The sequence below is a fragment of the Mesoplodon mirus genome (genome assembly GCF_964341445.2).
Source record: "Mesoplodon mirus genome assembly, chromosome: 14".
NCBI lineage: Eukaryota > Metazoa > Chordata > Mammalia > Artiodactyla > Ziphiidae > Mesoplodon > Mesoplodon mirus.
This window is the reverse complement of record NC_138990.1, coordinates 51,427,402-51,447,848: the sequence shown is the minus strand read 5'-3', so window position 1 is coordinate 51,447,848 and position 20,447 is coordinate 51,427,402. Positions and strand designations below refer to the sequence as shown.

The 20,447-nt window shown below is 39.7% G+C and overlaps 1 protein-coding gene and 1 long non-coding RNA gene across 4 annotated transcripts in view; both read right to left on the bottom strand.

Moving 5' to 3' along the window:
• The window catches only part of RASGRP3 (RAS guanyl releasing protein 3), a 103,310-nt gene extending 90,360 nt beyond the window's left edge, over window positions 1-12,950 (bottom strand). For all 3 annotated transcript variants that reach the window (XM_082641897.1, XM_082641900.1, XM_082641899.1), the window contains exon 1: window positions 12,714-12,950. The gene's annotated coding sequence lies outside the window, so the exon portion shown is untranslated. The remainder of the gene's footprint in view (window positions 1-12,713) is intronic.
• Window positions 1-20,447, bottom strand: part of LOC309815238 — a 1,174,291-nt gene that overhangs the window by 1,122,032 nt on the left and 31,812 nt on the right. The window lies entirely within an intron of this gene.

The following is a 20,447-nucleotide window of genomic DNA, read 5'->3' as shown; positions in this document are numbered from 1 at the left end:
ACAATGTCTCAGTCCTAAAGAATGAAACCCCAGTGATGGTAAGTTGGTGGTGGAAAAAAATACATATATGAGTAGAAATTCTGTATACCTTGTTAATATTTTTATTCATTCTTTCACCAAACATAAAATTAGTATATTGGTGTGTAATACTGTATAGCAGGTACTCCACAAAAGATAAAAATGATTGACATATCTGCTCCTCTATCACATTTAAATTTGTGTCTTAACAAATCTCATTACAAATTATAATGTCGTGATGACTCACAACAAATGATAAAAGTATTACTTACACACTTATTATACATAGTATCTGGTTTCCAGAGGGAATTTTTTAAAAATAGCTTTATTGGGACATAATTCACATACCATACAATTCATTGGTTTGGGTATATTACATTATTATTATTTTTTAATTGTGGTAAGATATATATAACAAAAAATTACTACTTTGACCGTTTTTAAGTTTACAATTCAGAAGGATGTTACATTCACAATGTTGTGCAACCATTACCATTATTTCCAAAAGTTTTTTACCACCCAGATTAGAAATTCTATAACCATTAAGGAAGAATTCTCCACTCATCCCTGCCCCTAGCCTTCAATAACATCTAACTTGCTTTCTGTCTCTATGATTTGCCTATTCAAGTTATTTAACGTAAGTGGAATTACACAATTTTTCTCCTTTTGTGTCTGGATTATTTCACTTACAAGACACATCCATGTTGTAGAATATATCAGAACTTCATTCCTTTCTATGGCTAAAGAATATTCCATCATATGTATGCACCATTATTTGTTTATCCATTCATCTGTTGATGGACACTTGGGTTGTTTCCACTCTTTGGCTATTGTGAATAATGCTTCTATGAACACTGACCTACTCCAGAGGGAGTTTTTCAAAGCACAAAACATGGCTCATACCTCAAGGAATTCATAATTAGGTCGATGAGAGAAGGAACTCCTGGAAAATTAACTATATAGGCAAATAATGGCTGAATAAATGAAAGAATACCACCAAACATCATGTGATTAAATATATTAGACAATGAGACAGTGTGTTATAGTATTTCAGAAGAGGTGATGTCACAGAAGACTAGCGATGGTTTTATCAAAGAGAGCACATCTGTGCTGCATCTGGAAGCATATGCAGGCTTTGAATTGAGAGAAAAGAGGGGGGTGGCATAACTCTAGCTGGCCAGATCAGCACAGGAAAGTCTAGAGGGAGAGAAAATACATGGCACTTTCAGGGAAAGTTAGGAGACACATTGGTTAGGGCCTGAGAGAGAGAGGTCAGAAAAAATAAGACGCCCTATTACACCTGAATGCCAGGTGTGTAAGAAATAGCTTTGGCGGTCCCAGCTCAAGCCCCTCTTTGCTTAAAACTGCCCCCATCTTCAGGATTAGTATAGTGACCCCCCACTCCCAAGGCCATAAATGACTAGACAAGGTATTGACACCTGAGGCAGGTATAGGTCAGCTGGATAATTAGATTCTTTCTCAAGAGAATTTGGAATTTAGAGCTATCAGTGCTTTAACAAAAAGGACAAACAGGAGCTGATGGACATCCTCTTTCTCCCTGTGCATGGTGAAGCAGGGAAAGATGGAGACAGAGAGAGACAGAGAGAGACAGAGAGAAGCAGAACCTCCCAGGAGGAGTGGAGGTAAGGAACCATCAAGTTCTCCAGTCAGGTCTCAGACCCTTTATCAGCTGGTTTCTGGAGGGAGGCCCCTGCCAGTCTCAGCTTCATTTCTTGTGCTTCTGTGAGATACACTTTTTTTCTTATAACCACTATAGCTACTTGGAATGTATTTCCATTTATTGCAACTTGGCTAAGATCCCAAGCAGTTTGCCTGCCGAGTGTTTAGCTAAGCTACTCCATGGTATTGCTGCCTCGGCATCCATTTTGTTCGGCTAAGTGGCCCTCTGGGTGCCTTAAACTGACACTCGCCCCTCATACAAGGGCATGCCCTAGAAAACAGCCAGAAGAGTCACAGGTAAGTTAACTTCCTGATATGACTTCCCCAATAACCCTTGTGATCAAAGTTTCCCCTACCTCCAAGAGCCCTGTGTCCCTTAGTTAGGAGCCCCAAACTCCTAACGTGGAGCTTACCAAAACCCTGCTTCTTTTGGTTTGAATTGAGCCTTAGCTCAGGAACCCCAAAGCATTCCACCCACGGATTCTACCCTAATATAAGCGTGTGCCCCAGGTCCTGTCCCTGCCTTGACCTCCCCCTCCAGGGCTGCTGAGTACTTCCCCCAGGGTAAACCTCTCCATTTCAATTTCTCTTGTGGTCTTTTGTTTTGCTCACCATCCTACACCTGGGGCTCTACTTAACAAATGTTAATTCAACAAAGTCACAACAACCCCCAAGACAGATTACAGCTGGTCAGTTCTTCTGTATCTGTGGGTTCAAAAAATTTTTTTTCGGAAGATCCCAAAAAGCAAAACTTGAATTTGCCATGCACTAGCAACTATTTCCATAGCACTTCCATTGTATTAGGTATTGCACATAATCTGAGATGGTGATTTAAAGTATAGGATGTGTAGTTTAAACGCAAACACTATGCCATCTTACGTAAGGGACTTGAGCATCTGAGAATTTTCATACCAGCAAGGGTCTTGGAACCAATCCCTGAGGATAGAGAATACTAAGGGACGAAACTGCTCTCAGGCGTGTGGAGAGTTGAATGTGTGGGGAGGGGGCACCCTGAGGGAAGGAAATCAGCTGGAGTGAGTCCTTGAATAAGGGGAAAAGGAGCAAACATAGAAGCAATAGGGCTTCCCTGGTGGCGCAGTGGTTGAGAGTCTGCCTGCCGATGCAGGGGACACGGGTTCGTGCCCCGGTCCGGGAGGATCCCACATGCTGCGGAGCGGCTGGGCCCGTGAGCCATGGCCGCTGGGCCTGCGCATCCGGAGCCTGTGCTCCGCAGCGGGAGAGGTCACAACGGTGAGAGGCCCGCGTACCGCAAAAAACCAAAAAAACATAGAAGCAATAGTGACGGTAAGGAAGGAATGGGATAATCTCAACTCACCTGTATGTCCCTGAATTCTCTTGCTGATTTGTGAAATCAATCGGTGGCCCCACTCAACCCAGACTTCTTGACCTTTTGCCTAAAGACCAGTTTGTGCCTAGCCTTGCCACCTGCTCCTCATTTACTAGTGATAAGGAAAAGCAGCAGTAGTATCTGCAGGATCCAACAGCTAATGGCGCTCACGAAGATATGAAAGACTGACTCGGAAAGCACAATCCACACGCAAAGGTCAGTTGCACACGCCTCCCTCCCCTCCTTTTTCCCCTTCTGGAAGCTGCACAGGAAAATTTAGAGAATGATCCAAGTCCTGGTTCCCCCGCGCTCTGCCTCCCCACCCCCGCCCACGCCCCCAGAAGGACGGAGCAAGTTTGTAGAATTCTCTTCCTCAGGTGTCCTACATTCACTTTCACAGCAACCTTTCTCTTACCTTCTCTTCTACCTCTCTGCCAAATGTGACTTAGGAAAATCACGCCCTATTTAGGAACCAAAAAAACCTCCTAATTATGGCTACACACTGAAGAGCAGCGCTAGAGGTACTCGGTCCTAAGGACGGGAAAAAAAGGAGAATCCAAAGTTTAGAAGTTAAAATTAGACACAAATGAAAAGGCCTTCACCACCTAAGAGTCACGCAGATAATAAGGCCGTCTCCTGAGAAAAGAATTCCATCTATTTCCTCATTCTTCTCCAGTGAAGTTGCTTTCCTACTGACATTAGCAAACAAAATAAATACAATTTATCTTTTATGCTTGTCCCGGCATCTGATAGAGCACCTGGCACTTCCTAGATTCTCTATCAGTGCTTTTGCTTTGGGTAGATGGAGATTGTAAGTTGATTCAATATATTATTTTTCTGTTTGGGTTAATTATTCATGTATTATTAACGTATAAATGTAATGTAGTTATTAACAGTATTAGTGCACGGTATAATGTATTAATGTAGAGATGATACATTAATAGTTGTATTTCATTGTAAATGCATTGGAATAATTTAATAATTAATACACATTTATAATAAATTATAATGATTTAAGCATAATAATTTAATGTAATACATTGTGAATACATTGTAAATACACGGTAATGATTTCATTGTAAGTATATGAGATATGATATTTTAGGTGCACATACTAGTCACTCTACAACTTTGCTTCTATGGGAAAAATGAAAAGTTTATTCAGAGGGCCAAGAACATTCTTAAAAACAAGCTTTTGGAACACTTCCAATTTGTATATCATGCAATGGATGATCATTATTTACATTTTAAATGTCTTTAACTTTTATTTTGATTTTAGAATTTTCTGATTGCTTTAAATCTAGCTCTGTAATCAAACCTTCATGGAATAAGAAATGAACCCAAAATATGATCATTTCAGTTGGCTGTGACTCCTTGCCTGGACTTCAGAAGCCCTTGTTTCCAGGTCTCTTGGGGGCCTTAAGAGCCTACAGTGTCTTTTAGTTTTATCCACTTCCATTGGTTCTATTTTTGTATCTCCATACTTAGCACACAGAACTATCTGTGTCACTCCAGCTGACTGGCATGAGAGTCCCCAGGGCATAGTAGTTATACAAGATTATTGAAGCATACTTCCTACCCTTCAAATAAGACAATGCAGACTGCAGAAAAGACATCAGAAATGGTCACAATGGTAGAAGAAGTGTGTGTGTGTGTGTGTGTGTGTGTGTGAGTGAGTGAGTGAATTGCTAAAGATTTCTTTCTTTGTACTAAGTTTTATGCATTATTAAGAGCACAACATCTATAATGCTTTCTAGAAGTTCATTTAAGGCTGTGTAATATCTGTTACCATGTCTAAATTCACTTGGAAACATCATGATAAAATAAAGTTTCTTATAATCATATAACCCAGATTTCAAAAATTGAGAGTTTTTTAAAACCTCTATTACCCTTATTCTCAACTGAAAAATCCATCGTTACTCGCAGCATTCCAGTTGGTCCAACGAACAGTTGGACTGTTCTAAGAGGCCAAAACTTAGAAACTGTCAATCCTTTGCTTGCCTTTCAGTGATTCAGTTTTATTTGATACATGTAAGAGTGGCCTGCTGAGTACATCAGAAAGAAGACTGTGAGTCCTGAGCAGACAGCAGAATCTCACAGCCCAAACTTCACATGCCATTCATGTAACTGCGTAGCACTGCAGCTCTGCTGTTGAGATTTGCACTGCCTACTCCAGTAGCCACTAGGCACCTTAAGCCACTGAGCACATGAAATGAGGCCCGTCTGAACCGAGATATGTAGCAGGCATAAAACACACCCTGGATTTCAAAGACTTGGTACCAAAGAAGAAGGTAAGATATCTCATTAACAATCTTTTATATTGATTGCATGTCAATGATAATGTTTTGTATATATTGGGTTCAACAAATGAGATTCTTAAAACTAATTTTTACCTGTCTCTTTACTTCCTTAATGTGGCCACTAGAAAATATAAAATGACATTTGTGGCTCACTTTATATTTCTACTGGACAGTGCTTGGTCTAGAGGCCTCCCCAACAAATTGCACGACCAGTAATTAGTCTTTCAGATTGGAAGTCAGAACCGCTGCAGAATTTTGCTCCAAAATGGGCTAATCAGAGGAGAATATGACCAGGAGTAAAGATTAAAGCAGCCCCTACATGTTTAGTTTTCCCAAACAAAGCATTTTAATAATACCCAACAGGACAGTTAAGTCATGTCTAAGGACACAAGTCACTGGTTGAGATACTGATAAATGTCACTGCAGTGCACGTAGTACCTGCCTTACTTAGCTCTTTCCCAGTTGATAACACATCCTTCATTTTCATCTCAGTCGTTGTTAACTGTACTCATTTCATAGCACGGAAACAGGAGAGTGAATCATGAATTCACTTGTTTTGACTTTTTATTGTTGGTTTCCCCCACCATTGCTGTTAAAATGAAGACAAGGGATCTTTTCACAGAAAATAAAAACGTGAATTTGATTTTTAAAAATTTAATGGAAAACAAAACTTTTAAGATTCTGTGTACGGGCAACAGGGGGCTAGTTATTATTATAGCAGCATTGTAACTGGACACGTCATGCACATGGAGAAGTTTATACTGACACTGAATATTAACATACATAAAAATTCAGTCCCAAATCACTGATGTGGGATTACCAGATTACTGAATTAAAAACACATTGGGGGTCACTACTGCCAGCAAAGAGTTGTGTAACTGCTGGTAAAAACAATAGTGATTTCAGGAGTAGATTGAAAACAAAACAATAATATCTTTGTAATGTTCTGAAATTGTTACACTAATAGAACTAAGACAGGCTTCATTGCATTTCCCAGTCTGATTTGCTGACCATCTTGTCTGCCCATAATTGTTTTCTGCCATTCATTTCCTCCAATTGTCAATTATTGCTAAAACAATTATGAAAAAAACAAGTGTCTGTCTTTGTTTCCTGTTGCCCATGAATACAGTGAAGTCATAGACCAGACTAGTGCATCATAATCTTTTCCATTACAATGAATTATGCTGTCACAAACAGGATACAGTGGTTTACTAGGCAAAGAAGCCAAAATGGGGCTGAATTAGCACAAACCTGACTGTCAGCCATGACAGCAAACAATTAGAGCACTGGGACTTAGTTTTCCACTTTTTCAAAACATACTGGTTTTTGTACCTGATTATAAAAGTACATGGATAGACCCAGAGACTGTCATACAGAGTGACGTAAGTCAGAAAGAGAAAAACAAATATTGTATAATATTGTTTATATGTGGATTCTAGAAAAATGGTACAGATAAACTTATTGGCAAAGCAGAAATAGAGACACAGTGTAGAGAACAAACTTATGGATACCAAGGTGGGGGGAGTGGGATGAATTGGGAGACTGGGGTTGACATATATACACTACTATGTATAAAATAGATAACTAATGAGAACCTACTGTATAGCACAGGGAACTCTACTCGATGCTTTGTGATGACCTAAATGGAAAGGAAATCTAAAAAAGAGGGGATATATGTATATGTATAACTGATTCACTTTGCTATACAACAGAAACTAACACAACATTGTAAAGTAACTATACTCCAATAAAAATTTAAAAAATAAAATAAAATAAAAAATAAAAGTAGTACATGCTATCCCAGAGACAAAGTAGAAAATAAAAATCACCATTACCTCACTGACCAGAGATTCTTATTGTTAACATTTTGGTGTACGAATTTTTAGTTCTTAACTCTTTTTCATATATACATTTATAATTTTTAAGAAAATGGGATCACACCATGTACATAATTTTTTGTCTTCTCTTTTTCACCTAACGTTTACTACAAAGAGTTTCCAAAGCCATTAAATATTTTAATGTAATTTAATGGCTATTTGTAATTCCATATTGTGGAATATTATTTGGCAATTCCCTTATTTTGTATATTTGTCCAAAATTTGTCTGTTTCAAATAGATAAACTTTCTTTTACATACATTTTTGCCTCAATCTATGAATATTTCCTTAGGATATATTCCTAAAAGATAGACTATTTACTTTTTATGTATATATATATATTTTTAAAATTTATTTATTTAATTTATTTATTTTTGGCTGTGTTGGGTCTTTGTTGCTGCGCGTGGGCTTTCTCTAGTTGGGTGAGCGGGGGCTACTCTTTGTTGCGATGCGCGGGCTTCTCATTGCGGTGGCTTCTTGTTGTGGAGCATGGGTTCTAGGTGCGCAGGCTTCAGTAGTTGCAGCACGCAGGCTCAGTAGTTGTGGCTCACGGGCTCTAGAGCACAGGCTCAGTAGTTGTGGCGCACAGGCTTAGTTGCTCCACGGCATGTGGCATCTTCCTGGACCAGGGATCGAACCCGTGTCCCCTGCATTGGCAGGCAGATTCTCAACCACTGCACCACCAGGGAAGCCCTAGACTATTTACTTTTTAGTAGAAAAAATATTGTGTATTTTGAAATAAATATTTAGAATAAAATGTCTAGGAAAATTTCTTAACAATCAAGGCACAGATGTGCATTAAAAATTTAATAACCAAGCTTGATATATGTACTTTCCTAACAGGATAAACAAGTGAAATATTTTCAGTGATTACAAAGTTTAAGATAAATCTAAAATGGGCCTATCCAAAATGCCCTTTGGGCCAGCCAGCTGTAAAAGTCTAAGTAATTCCACAAAGTCCTTTTCCAGAATCTTTTAGCACAACTAGCCTCCAAACCTTTTAGGAGCCCACAGATGATTCTGCAGTGATTCTGTGACCTCTTAGTTTCCTAAAGAGCTTGCTTCTAGTGGCTACCTGCACTGTCCCTGACCTGGGCTGAGCATTGTTACCTGGTTCTGCCACTAGAGGGAAGCCAAGGACAGGGAGAGGTGTTTAACACCCTTCTTGGTCCTGTTTTCTCTTCGGTATGGTATAACCTTTATTTCATAAGATAACCGAGGAGAAATCTAAAAATGAGGCACTGAAGGGAAAAACAATTTAAGTAATAAATATACAAATAAGTAAAATCAATAAGAAAATCTCTGTGTATAAACTATTCCCGTTTCCTCAGAGAGATTAACCAAAAGGTGCAGAATTGTGAGGGCTACCGCAGTGAGGAACAAAGACCAGGCATCTGGTTAAAAAGGTGGTTACAGGGCTTCCCAGGTGGCACAGTGGTTGAGAGTCCGCCTGCCGATGCAGGGGACACGGGTTTGTGCCCCGGTCCGGGAAGATCCCACGTGCTGCGGAGCGGCTGGGCCCGCGAGCCATGGCCGCTGAGCCTGCGCGTCTGGAGTCTGTGCTCCGCAACGGGAGAGGCCACAAAGGTGAGAGGCCCGCGTACCACAAAAAAAAAAAAAAAAAAAAAAAAATTGGGTTACAGCATGAACAATTGTGCCCTTAGATCTTTGCAGATGGAGAAAGTGAATCCACAGCAGATACATTCTCCACGGGAATGAGTGGGTACATGGCTTTGAGCTCATGCACACCTGGCTTCCATTTTCTGTCTCTAGCTAGGTAATCAAGGACAAGTCACTGAACCTCTCTGAGCCTTAGTTTTCTCATTTATACAATGTGGCTAGCAATGGAACCTGCCCATAGGTGGTTTTGAGCACGAAATAAGAGAATGTATATTAAAAAGCTTGGCATATAGAAAATTCTCCATCAATGTTGGCCGTTGTTATTATTTCCAGCCCTCATCTTTCTCCTAAGCTGTTTCCCATTTCCAGCTGTCCACTTACTATTTCTACTTGATTATCCCATTATCACCTCAAATTTAATATGTCTGAAAATAAAATCCTTGCTTCCCTCACTAACTCCCTGACCTGCTTCTATCTCTTTGGCTATTTCTTTGAATGGACTCTAAGTAAAACATAATATCCTCTCTAACACTTCTTCTCCTCCTAAAACCATATCCAATTTGTTTACAAAACACGTGGGATTTGTTCTCTAATGTGTCTCCAATCTGGTTGGTTTCTTTCTCTCTGTTGTCACCAGCACCCAGACCTTGGTGACCTGCTCTTTGCCCCAGCAGGTCCTGCCTTAAATGGGCAGATCTTATTGATGTCATTTCCCTTCTCAAAATCCTCAGTGGCTCCCCAGTGTCTTCAAATTAGATTCTAACTTCCTTAGTCTGGCATTATTGTCCCACTGCAGTCTGACTTCAACCTCCTCCAGATGCTTTTCTCTTGTTCTGTATGGGCATTGCCCCTGCTCCTATCAAGCTGGTTGACACAGAGTTCCCTGGTAGGGTTGCCAGTAGGAAATAAAAACACAGGACACTCAGTTAAACGTGAATCAGATAAACAACAAATATATTTTGTATAAGTATGTCTCATGCAATACGCCTCATACACACCAGTGAAATAGGACATACTCTTACTAGAAAAAGTATATGTCGTTTATCTGAAATTCATATTTCAGTGGGAATCCTGTATTTCATCCAGCAACCCAAGTATCAATACATTCCTATCTCTTCCCACGCACACAGCTCCGTTCTTGTATTGGATGCTCTTATCTCTTGCCATACCCATCAGATCTCCCTCTTCCCTTCAAGGCTCAGCTCAGCCTCATCCCTCCATGAAGCCTGCCTGGATCAGGCCTTCCTTATCTGTACTTATTAACTACCTCATTCATTTGGTTCCATATATAGGATGCCTTGTGTTCTGTATAATTCCCACTCTCCAAGTAAATGTTGAGTTTATCAAAGGTAGAGAATATATTATAAGTAGGAGAACTTAACAAATATGCTTTGGTGGTGTGGTGCTGTGCTGACCTGTAATATAGGATGTGAGAGGATGAGAGCACAGGAGAAAGAGAACATCCAGAGGCCACTAATCTGGATTTAAGGTGCTCATAGACCCACGAAAATCATTTGCAACTCCCCCTCCTTCCATAGCATCAGGCCAGGTGGGTATGGCTGCCTGGCCTTGGCATGCTTCTCCCCACACCCCCCCTTCAATACATCCTACAAGTTGTGGATTACATTTGGTGACTAAATTTCTTAAAACTCCACTCTATCTGAACAGTAATCTGATTTCACTTATATTTCTATGTGAGAGTCGGGGTGGCTATACTATGCAACCTGTAAACACATAGTGATTATAGGAGTTATGCAGGAAATGAAGAAATAAATGACTATTTAATTAATAGAGAAGCTAAAAAAATTGGCAATTTTTTTTTTCAGAATTAGCTAACTCTAATAATGTACCATATTCTCAGGAGCTTGAGAATATATCAAGAAAGCTATGGGGCTTCCCTGGTGGCGCAGTGGTTGAGAGTCCGCCTGCCGATGCAGGGGACACGGGTTTGTGCCCCGGTCTGGGAAGATCCCACATGCTGCGGAGCGGCTAGGCCCATGAGCCATGGCCGCTGCGCCTGCGCGTCCGGAGCCTGTGCTCCGCAACGGGAGAGGCCACAACAGTGAGAGGCCCGCGTACTGAAAAAAAAAAAAAAAAAAAAAAAGCTATGAAACTATTAAGCCTTTCCCAAGAAATCTATTTTAAATAACTGGCATTTCATGGATATATTTATAAGCATCTATGGGCAACCAGAAACCAATGACCAACAACAGACTTTTAAAAGTGAAAAAATACATATTCTTAGAATAAAATACGTAACTCATTATTTTATCTATTATTTAAACCTTCAATAGTGTTTAAAACATTTTTATTCTCATCATGTAAACATATGAATGTGTCAAGTGAGAACATTGTTTTGAAATTATAAGAGGAAAGATTCAACATGAACAGAAATCAGGATCATTGTAAGCAATGTCCCTATCGCTGATGCACCTGGAGTAGCAATTAATTAGGTTACCTCAGACTTTTCTTTGTGGAAATAATAAAATGGATTCAGCACTGAATTCAGGACTTTGCAGCACTGGAATGTCCTGGAAACAAGGGCTAAGAGTGTTTTATTTCTTTCTTCAGACCCATCATATTTGTCCAGATTACTTTTATTTTGCTCTATTTTTTACAACCTAATTTTAACTAGGAAATATTGCTCTTTCTACTCAAGAATATTATACTTTGCTATTTCCATGGAATGAATTATAATTTTCTAATCAGAAGAAAATAACCCTTAAATTATTCCATGAAAGAGAACAGCCAATGCGATCCACATTGAGACAGAAATGAGCCTTGGCCTCCTGCACTAGTTGCAATCTGGCTGGCTCAGCTTTTCTGGCTTCCAGCTTTGCTATCTTCTTAAGACAGATTCTAAACATACCAGTCTCAAACTGGGATAAGCCAAAATAACAGCAACACATTTCCTTTGGCTCTTCCTTTTCAATAAACCACCAGAACCTTATTCCTTTGTTTGACATCATGGTAACATTAATCACGTTTCTCCAGGACACAAATGTGGATATTATCAGCGGTGAATGCAAATATGGTGCATCATCTAAACAAACGTACTTGTTTGATGGCAAAGAACGTTAACAGAAGTTGGAATGTCTCTAGGAGCTTTACAGGTTTTTGTGGGCAGCATCAGCTGCTCTCAGATTTAATCCATTCCGTTTCGACCTTTCCACTTCCAAACCCATGGACATTTTTTCAGGTCACTCAGAAAATATATGTTGAATGAATGTTTTGAAATAATAACTTAAATGTAAATAATTATTGTGAACAGTTTCTATCACTGGAGCTGTTATTAAGTGCTGTTTTTTGTGCTTCTAGAGGGTTTTTCTTGGTCTGAAAATGAATGTTCAGGAGAAGCTCTGTATTAAAAAAAATTTACTCTTCACATAATTTTATATAAAATTTAATTTTTAGTTAAAATAAGTTTTCTAAAATAGACCACTTTTGCTTGAGGGCCTCTCTATTAAATGTATTCTAAACCAGTATTGATCCCCCCAAAATGGTATATGGATCACTCATCAGCACTTTGAAAAGGGTAGAAAAACAGACAAATATCAAGAAATTATTTTTCAAAAATGATCTTCAATGAAATTATGTATACTGTTTAATCCCCTGGTGATAATCAAACCAAAGAAAACTTAGTGGCTATAAAGCTATATTAAGGAAAAAACTACTTTAAAAACATTATTGTTAAAAACCGAAGATGTCACAAGTGAGGCTTATTTCCACATTTTTTCAGAGATATAAGCAAAGCTTATGAGCTCTTCATGAGTGTCCGCCCTCAAATTATACGCACCATCTGGGGCTAATATCCACAGTGCGTAATATGCATGTAGACACAACAATAGACGGTCTTAAAAAGGACACTTACCTTAACTCGCAGGTGTGGAATCATTTCAAGCTCATCCCTCTGTTGAATCTTCTCTTTCCTTCTGCTTCACCAACCCCTAACAAGTTTCTCTTCCACGTATCTAAACACCTAGAGATTCCTGTTCTCTCTTCTAAAATGCTGCGTTCACCTTCATTGCCCAAATCCAGTTCAAAAATGGGGAGAGTAAAAAATTCGAATTTGCAAGCTGTTTATGCCTAACGACGACAGCGAAGCTGCTAAGCTTTGAGCTCACTGAATTAAAGGTTGTTTGGCTAAATGGCAGGCACACTTCCTCCTATTCTTTCTGAACTTAGTTTTCCTGCCTCCAGCGGAGCTTTTTCCTTTCCTGGGCTATAAATAGGCTGGTCGTAAGAGTCCGGAGGAAAGAAGAAGGCAGGAAATACATTTGATTTCCAAAAGCCGTCTTAGGGGTGTGTGTGTATGTGTGTGTGTGTGTGTGTGTGTGTGTTTCTTTCAAGTGAATACCAATAAACAAGTTAAGGAAAATTCAGCTTTGGTGTGTGCATCATAGTCAATATTTTCTTTGATTTCCTATAACCTCAGTTTGGCTATAAGCTGTCATTTCTCATAAGCAAAGCTTGGGTTTAGAGATGTATTATTTTCTATAGACCATAAAAAAATCTACATCTAAGCCATCATTTTTCAAAGGATTGCCAAATAAGTCAAATTTTCCGGGGGAACTGAGGAAAGGGGCAGACAAGGGGGGGTTACTGTAGTTGTTTCTTTTCATTCAAAAGGAGGTGAAGCAGTACTTTTTGAAGCAAGATTCAACAAAAGGAAAATATCAGGTGAACAAGAAAAGCAGATACTTTTGCTTGGATGAAAGTATGACGTCGAATTTATAAGCCAGTCAGCTATTTGCACTAAATTAATAGATTGTCCACAGTCTTGCTACTCAAAGTTGTTTAACTTCTCTCATAATTATATGCAACACAAAGTAAAAGAAAAATTAGACGTCATTTTTCACATGTCAGAATGGCAGATCAAAATTTTGGATATTGTATGCTACCATTAAAGTGTGGAGAAATAAGCATCCGTGTAATAGTAGATGGGAGTGTAAACTGGCATAGACTATTTGATAGAGGGCAATTCTCAACCTCTTTCAGAATGTTAAGTGCACATACTCTAACAAGATACTTAAACATGCTTGATTCTGCAAAGCGGGAGTGGAGATCTAGAAAGGGGGAACAGTTTAATTTCTGATATACATATTTTGCGCTCTTTTAACTTTTATACTGGGTATGCCATGCTTTAAAAACTTATTAAAAGGTAGAATTTTTAAAACTGTTATTACTTAAGTAATAAATAATAACATAGGATTCATAGGATTCTATTATCTATTTATTATCCATCATCTATCTGTCAATCATTATACACTTACCATCTCAACAAGCTTTTCTTTTCATTGGTTTACATTGGGTAACACTTTAAGAAGCAACACTGGAATACCCAGGAATCTCTTGGCGGGGGAAGGGCTGAGTACTGAGAGCACTGCCCACAGATCAATAGCATCGGTAGCACTTTGATCAGAGCCTCCAGGGCAGGGCCCAGCAATCTGTATTTTAACTCCAGATGGTTCTCATGCTCACTAAAGTATGAGAAGCACCAGCCTATAGAATTATTTTGTTTGTTTGTTTATTAGTATCCCACCCTCTAAAAAGAATTTGAGAGTACAGCTGGGTGACAAGGGTTAATAATACCATACTGCATATTTGAAAGTTACTAAGAGAGGAAATCTTAAAAGTCCTCATCACAAGAAAGAAAATTTTTTGTGACTATGAATGGTGGGGATGTTAACTAGACTTACGGTGGTGATCATTTCACAGTATACACAAATATCAAACCATTAGGTAGTACAGCTGAAACTAATATAATGTTATATGTCAATTATACCTCAATTAAAATAAGTAAAAAATGAATGAAAATAAAAGGGCTTGAGACAAGTGATTTTATTTTATGGAAAAATAAGGATAACTTTAAACACTTAATGCCGTGACTCCTATTTAGAAGGCTAGAAGAGTTCTTACACATAAAGGTTAAAAAAACATACTAATTTCCCAGTTACTTTGGAGGAAGCTATCTAAAGCAAGGCAAAAGCAGTGGAAAGAGCAAGCTGATGGTATTTAAGGGAGAGACAAAAGCAATCTCTCATTTGGGGTTAATTGTAATTAAAATGGATGAATTCAAAGCAGAATTTACTAATGTGGATGTTTGAAAATCGTTGCTACCTGAAATAAAACAAAACAAAGAAAATATGAAGAAATTAAAAGAAAAGTCTCTAAATGCAGACAAAATATTCCACTCCCTATTTTTGTTGAGTAATTTGATGACGGTTTTCTGAGCCAGCCGTTTTTTGTCCGTTCGTAGCCTTAATGCAAAGCCCTATCTTTGAGAAACAATAGGTTGATCAATGAGTGCAACCCCAGCTGGTGAGGGAAAAGCAACAGTATCTGCATCCCAGGCACAGATGGGGAGGAAAAGATTTCTTTTAAAAAAAAGAGAGAGAGAGAAAGGAATGAATGACCTCGTTGTAATAGCAGAAAGGAAGAAGGAAGTCCACGGTGGTCAGGATATAACAGCTGCAGTGTACTGAAGTGGCTAAAAGGTACATGAGTTGACTTTGGCAGAAAAGTGACTGGCAACGGGGTAATAAGTTTCTGGGAGCAAAACCATCCTCCCATGTGGGAAGAATGAACTCTTCTAAGAAACTCCGAGTACAATTACCAGGCTTTCATTGTTCTCTGGAAACTTTCCTTCTCTTTTTGTGGGGAAATACTTTACTTCTCAAAAAGAACAACTTCATAGAGCTCCCCATATAGCCCATCTCAAGGAATGAAGCATTAAAACATTTATGGAAACAGAAAGGCTCTGTACTCTTAATCTAAAATTAACAATAGACTCTCTTAAAAGGCATTAGGGGAAAAAACCAAAGGCCTCGCAAGGAAAGGTAATGCACAAATTTCTTCAACTGCTTTGGGTTTGCAAGTGGAGGAAAATACATTTTTTTTATTGCAGTCATCTACAAAGAATTTCAATGTATACAATATAAAGGAAACCCAAGGAAAAGTCCTCAAGGAAAATGTGAAAGAAGTCTGCATATTATTTCTCAAATGACCTGAATGCACTGCATGTATCTGAGCCTGTATGCCTTGCAGGTATTTTTTTAAAAAGCCTATCTTCGTTCACAAAGTGCAGAAGTTCTAGGTATTACCAAATTGTGGGGAACTGTGTTCCTTTGACTTGAATTGTTGTATCATACTAATAAAAATAAATCAGAGCTGCTGGAATGACTAATCAAAAGGACATCAGTAAAGGATGGGTCTCTAAATTTTAGCAGGAACATTGAAAAGCTGGTTGAAAGTCAGGAAGGAGTTCTATGTTATAAAAATAAAATATAAAAGTTAACAACTCTTTGAAGGAATTAGGAGACTTAGTGGGATAAAGGTGAACCTTTTCCATTAATTTCCATAAATTGTGTTCATCAGTAGTTTATTTTTTACTTAGCCTAATAATGTTAAAGTTACCTTGCAAAATTACAGTAATCCTGGCACAAATGAAGCAGTTCTCAGTATCTCCCAGTAGAAACCCAGCCTTGGTTTAAATTCAGTGGAGAAATCTAAATTAGACTGCCCTCACTGGATTTGGCTTTGGACTGGATTGGTATTCTGTCAGTCTGCCATGCACCTAAAATAAAACAGCACTAGTTTCCATGTAATGATGATTTTTAAAAAATGATCTTGAAACTCTCCAGTTATGAATGTCTAGAGCTTATCAGTTTTGTCAAGACTAAAATCTGATGTCATAATAACTAAAGGAAATTCTAATTGGTGTTGTAGTAAAAGTCTTTATTAATTTTAAAACATGGACACTTTCATTTTATTGTTTCTGTCAGTTGTGTGTTCTTTGGGGGAAAAACCTTTGGACTCAACCATAAGGTGGTTTGTGAAGCTAATCACTGGTGGAGGCAAGAAGAAGCAAAACCATCACTGGGAGGAAAATATGCAGAAAAGAAAACAGATCATTGTAGGCACAGTGCATGGCACACTTCTGAAGACAGAGGGAGATTGCCATGGGCTCCAAGAGCATTGGTGCCCAAATATAACATTTTTGTGCAACATTTGGAAAGAAGAAGGGAAGGAAGTAGGGGAGAGAACATGGCAGTGAAATTGATTTACCTATCTAAGGTAAAATTTATTGCTTTGGCAGACACTCTAGTCTAGTGAAGCCCAAGTGGTAGGTTGGTTGCTGATTTAATAGTTCATACAGGTTCCTTGCTTACACAATAGATTAGTTTGAATTCATAATAGAGTCAGTATACTCCATAATCCCCTGAAACATATGATTATACAATTAATGAAAAAAGTATAAACTGAGTTTATATTGATGTTGTCAAGGTGAACGCAATCACAAGCTCTAGAATCCTAACATAAATTACGGGGTGCAGGACTTCCCAGGTGGCGCAGTGGTTGAGAGTCCGCCTGCCGATGCAGGGGAAACGGGTTCCTGCCCCGGTCCGGGAAGATCCCACATGCCGCAGAGTGGCTAGGCCCGTGAGCCATGGCCGCCAAGTCTGTGCGTCCGGAGCCTGGGCTCCGCAATGGGAGAGGCCACAACAGTGACAGGCCCGTGAACCGCAAAAAAAAAAAAAAAAAATTTACAATCTTAACAAATTTTAAGTGTACAGTTCAGAAGTGTTAAGTATATTCACACTGTTGTGAAACAGATCTCCAGAACTTTTTTATCTTGCAAAACTGAAACTCTATACCCTTAAAACAACAACTTCCCCTTTCCACCCTCCTCCAAGCCCTTGGTAACCACCATGCTACTTTCTGTTTCTAAGATGAAGGAGCCATTTTTAAAACACTGTCCAATGACAAAGTGTCAGGTCTGAGAAAAAGAGAGCAAGGAGAGTTGAGTCTAAACACCAAAATTGGGGGTTGGATTTAAGAAATGAGATCATAAAGCAGAAGGAAGGAGCAAAGCAAAGACAGATGGATGTAGAAGCAGAGGCATTTTCCAGAACTGAGTTGATATAATTTGGCCTTCTGGCTGTGGGTGTTGGAAGCCAGGGAGGTGTGCTCTCTTAAGCCAGATTAGAACTGTAAGCCACTGTCATATCAGATAATCTTTCTACATCTTTGGTGAACAAATGACTATGATGAAAGTAGATGAGAAGGAGGTCAGAGGATGAAGACTGGGGATTATAAAGGATATTTACCACCTCCAAAATTTGCTGCAGACTTGGGAGATGGGCAGATCTTTGATAAAACCCACTGTGATAGTTTACTAGGGCTGGAGTGGTTGAGGCAGGCCGTGGGGCATTGTGGGTCTCTGCTTTCTGGGCACAGATGTCATTAGAATTAAGTGTCAAAAGGCACCATTCAAAATACAGAGCCATCAGAATTTCTGAAGGGCCATGGTTAATGCTTTGAATAGGCCAGGATCATCCAAAAGGATTGGGGAGATGGCCTGAAGGAAGTCAAGAACTTATATGAAGGTGTCCTCCAAGACATTAAACTAATCAATCTGGAGAACTAGACACCTCTTCTGCTGTGTATGCTGGGGTGGCTCTGAAGCTCATCCAAGTCATGCTCTAGGAAAGAAAGCATGGAAAATGTAGAAAGAGCCTACACTATGAAGCCAGACACACCCAACTTCAAATTCTACTGCCACTTACCATCCGGATGACCTTTAAACCAGTGGTTCCCACCCTTTCTGGCACCAGGGACCGGTTTTGTGGAAGACAATTTTTCCACAGAGGGGCGGGGGGGGGGGCAAAGGGAGGGGATGGTTCAGGCAGTGATGCGAGCGATGGGGAGCGATGGAGAGCAGCAGATGAAGTTTCACTTGCCCTCCCGCCACTCAACTCCTGATGTGTGGCCCGGTCCCTAACAGGCTGTGGATGGGGGCTTGAGGACCCCTGCTTTAAACCATCTAAATATCAAATTCCCTATCTACACCTCAAATTCTAACAATAACTACCTACTGGGCAAGCACACGGGTCAAGTGCTGTGTAACAGGAAGATGCCCTCCTGGTGCAGAGGCACAATTTTTCCTCTCAATGAGGAAAGCATCTTGCTAAGAATTAGATGTGGTAAGGATCCTAAGGTTGAGAAGGAACAAGGAAGTCTGGAAGGTATATGGAAGTCTGAGAGTTCTTTGGCTAATAGGTTATTCGGATCCCTAAGTTATGGCGTGGTTTTCATAGCAGAATTGGTGGTCCAAGTCATAGCACCAAAGGGTGTCTTAAGAGGGCCATTAGCTCCCATGACATCCATTAGCCTCCACACCCAAAGTCATCCCAAATACACATACAAACTAAGTAAAAATAGGATGTTTGTTATGCAAAAGCAGCTTAATGACAGACTCCTTAGCTCCCCCTCCCAGCTGAATTGCTACCCCCAAGTCACGTATGGAAATTTTGATGCTGTTAGGAGCCTCTGATTCTACTATGGCTTGAACCTGGAGGTGGGCACTGATTGTTCTGATCTCTGTGTGTGGGGCCTGGCCAGCTTCATTTTCCCAGTAGCAGGTGTGTGCTGCTCAAACCAGTCCCCATATATGTGACATGCCCCAGCACAATACATGGATGACTATGTGCCCACCTGGAGGTGGCAGCAGAGAGTGGTGACCATAACCAGCTATTGTGGCTTGCAGTTCACCCCTGGAGTTGTGTAGGTTGAGGATGGAAAGTAACTCTTCAGGTAGCAATCTCCATTTGTCTAGATTTGGGCTTGATGAATTCCAAAGGCAGCTTGCAAAATGATTCCTAATGTGTGTTACCTATTGTCATAGAGTAAGACACACCTGGAAAAGAGGGATTTTTTTTGCCTTGTGGCTCTTTCTGGCCCACCATGTTTACTGCAAGGACCAGAATTGCTTTGAGACTGAAATTATGAGAGCACTTACTCAATGTGTCCTCAGAATTACTACCTGAACATTGCAGAGTACTAATCCCAGTGACCTTTTCAGCTCTAGACTGGTCCATCTCATGGCATCTCAACATCTCCACTTGGATGTTCCTGGGCATCTCAAACTCATCATGTTCAAGATTGGATTCCATTTCTTTTTCATTCAATTTTCCCCATGGGAAGTAGGTGAGAAGCAATAGCTTTCTTCAATGCAGCCACTGAAACCAGAAATCTGGTGTCATCCTAGAATCTTCCCTTTTTCCTCTCTCGTACTGGCTTCAAACTGCTTGGATAATCTATGTGACATATCAGTGAATAAAATGAAATTTTGTTGCCTAATTGGGAAAAAAATCAGTAAAAGGTAAATCTGGGAAAGACTTTTATTCAAATGTCTCTCTTACAAGGGAATCATGAGCAAATGGAGGGCGGGGCTGGTGATTAGAAACATGGGGAGAGAATTCTGAAGATCTCTAGCTCTGATCTGCAGGAGGAGTTTGAGAACACAAATTCAAAGAGTTGTTTGACTCCTGTTGCCTGACTCTGAAATGCAGAAGTGCCCTGGTAGGCAGCACTGTGGAGAGTACAGACTACACCATCCTGCCATTGTCCACCCCACAAGGGGCTGAGCAACTGGAGCAGAAGGAAGTTGTGCTTTTTTGTATTGTTTTATCTTTGTCTTAAAGAGATATCCTTCTTAATATGTATATTAAAGTTGTGAATAAAGACGTAGAGGGTATGCAAACTTGAAAGAGATAGCAACCATACTGAATCAGAATCAGAATCTCAAAAGAGCTTGACAGGC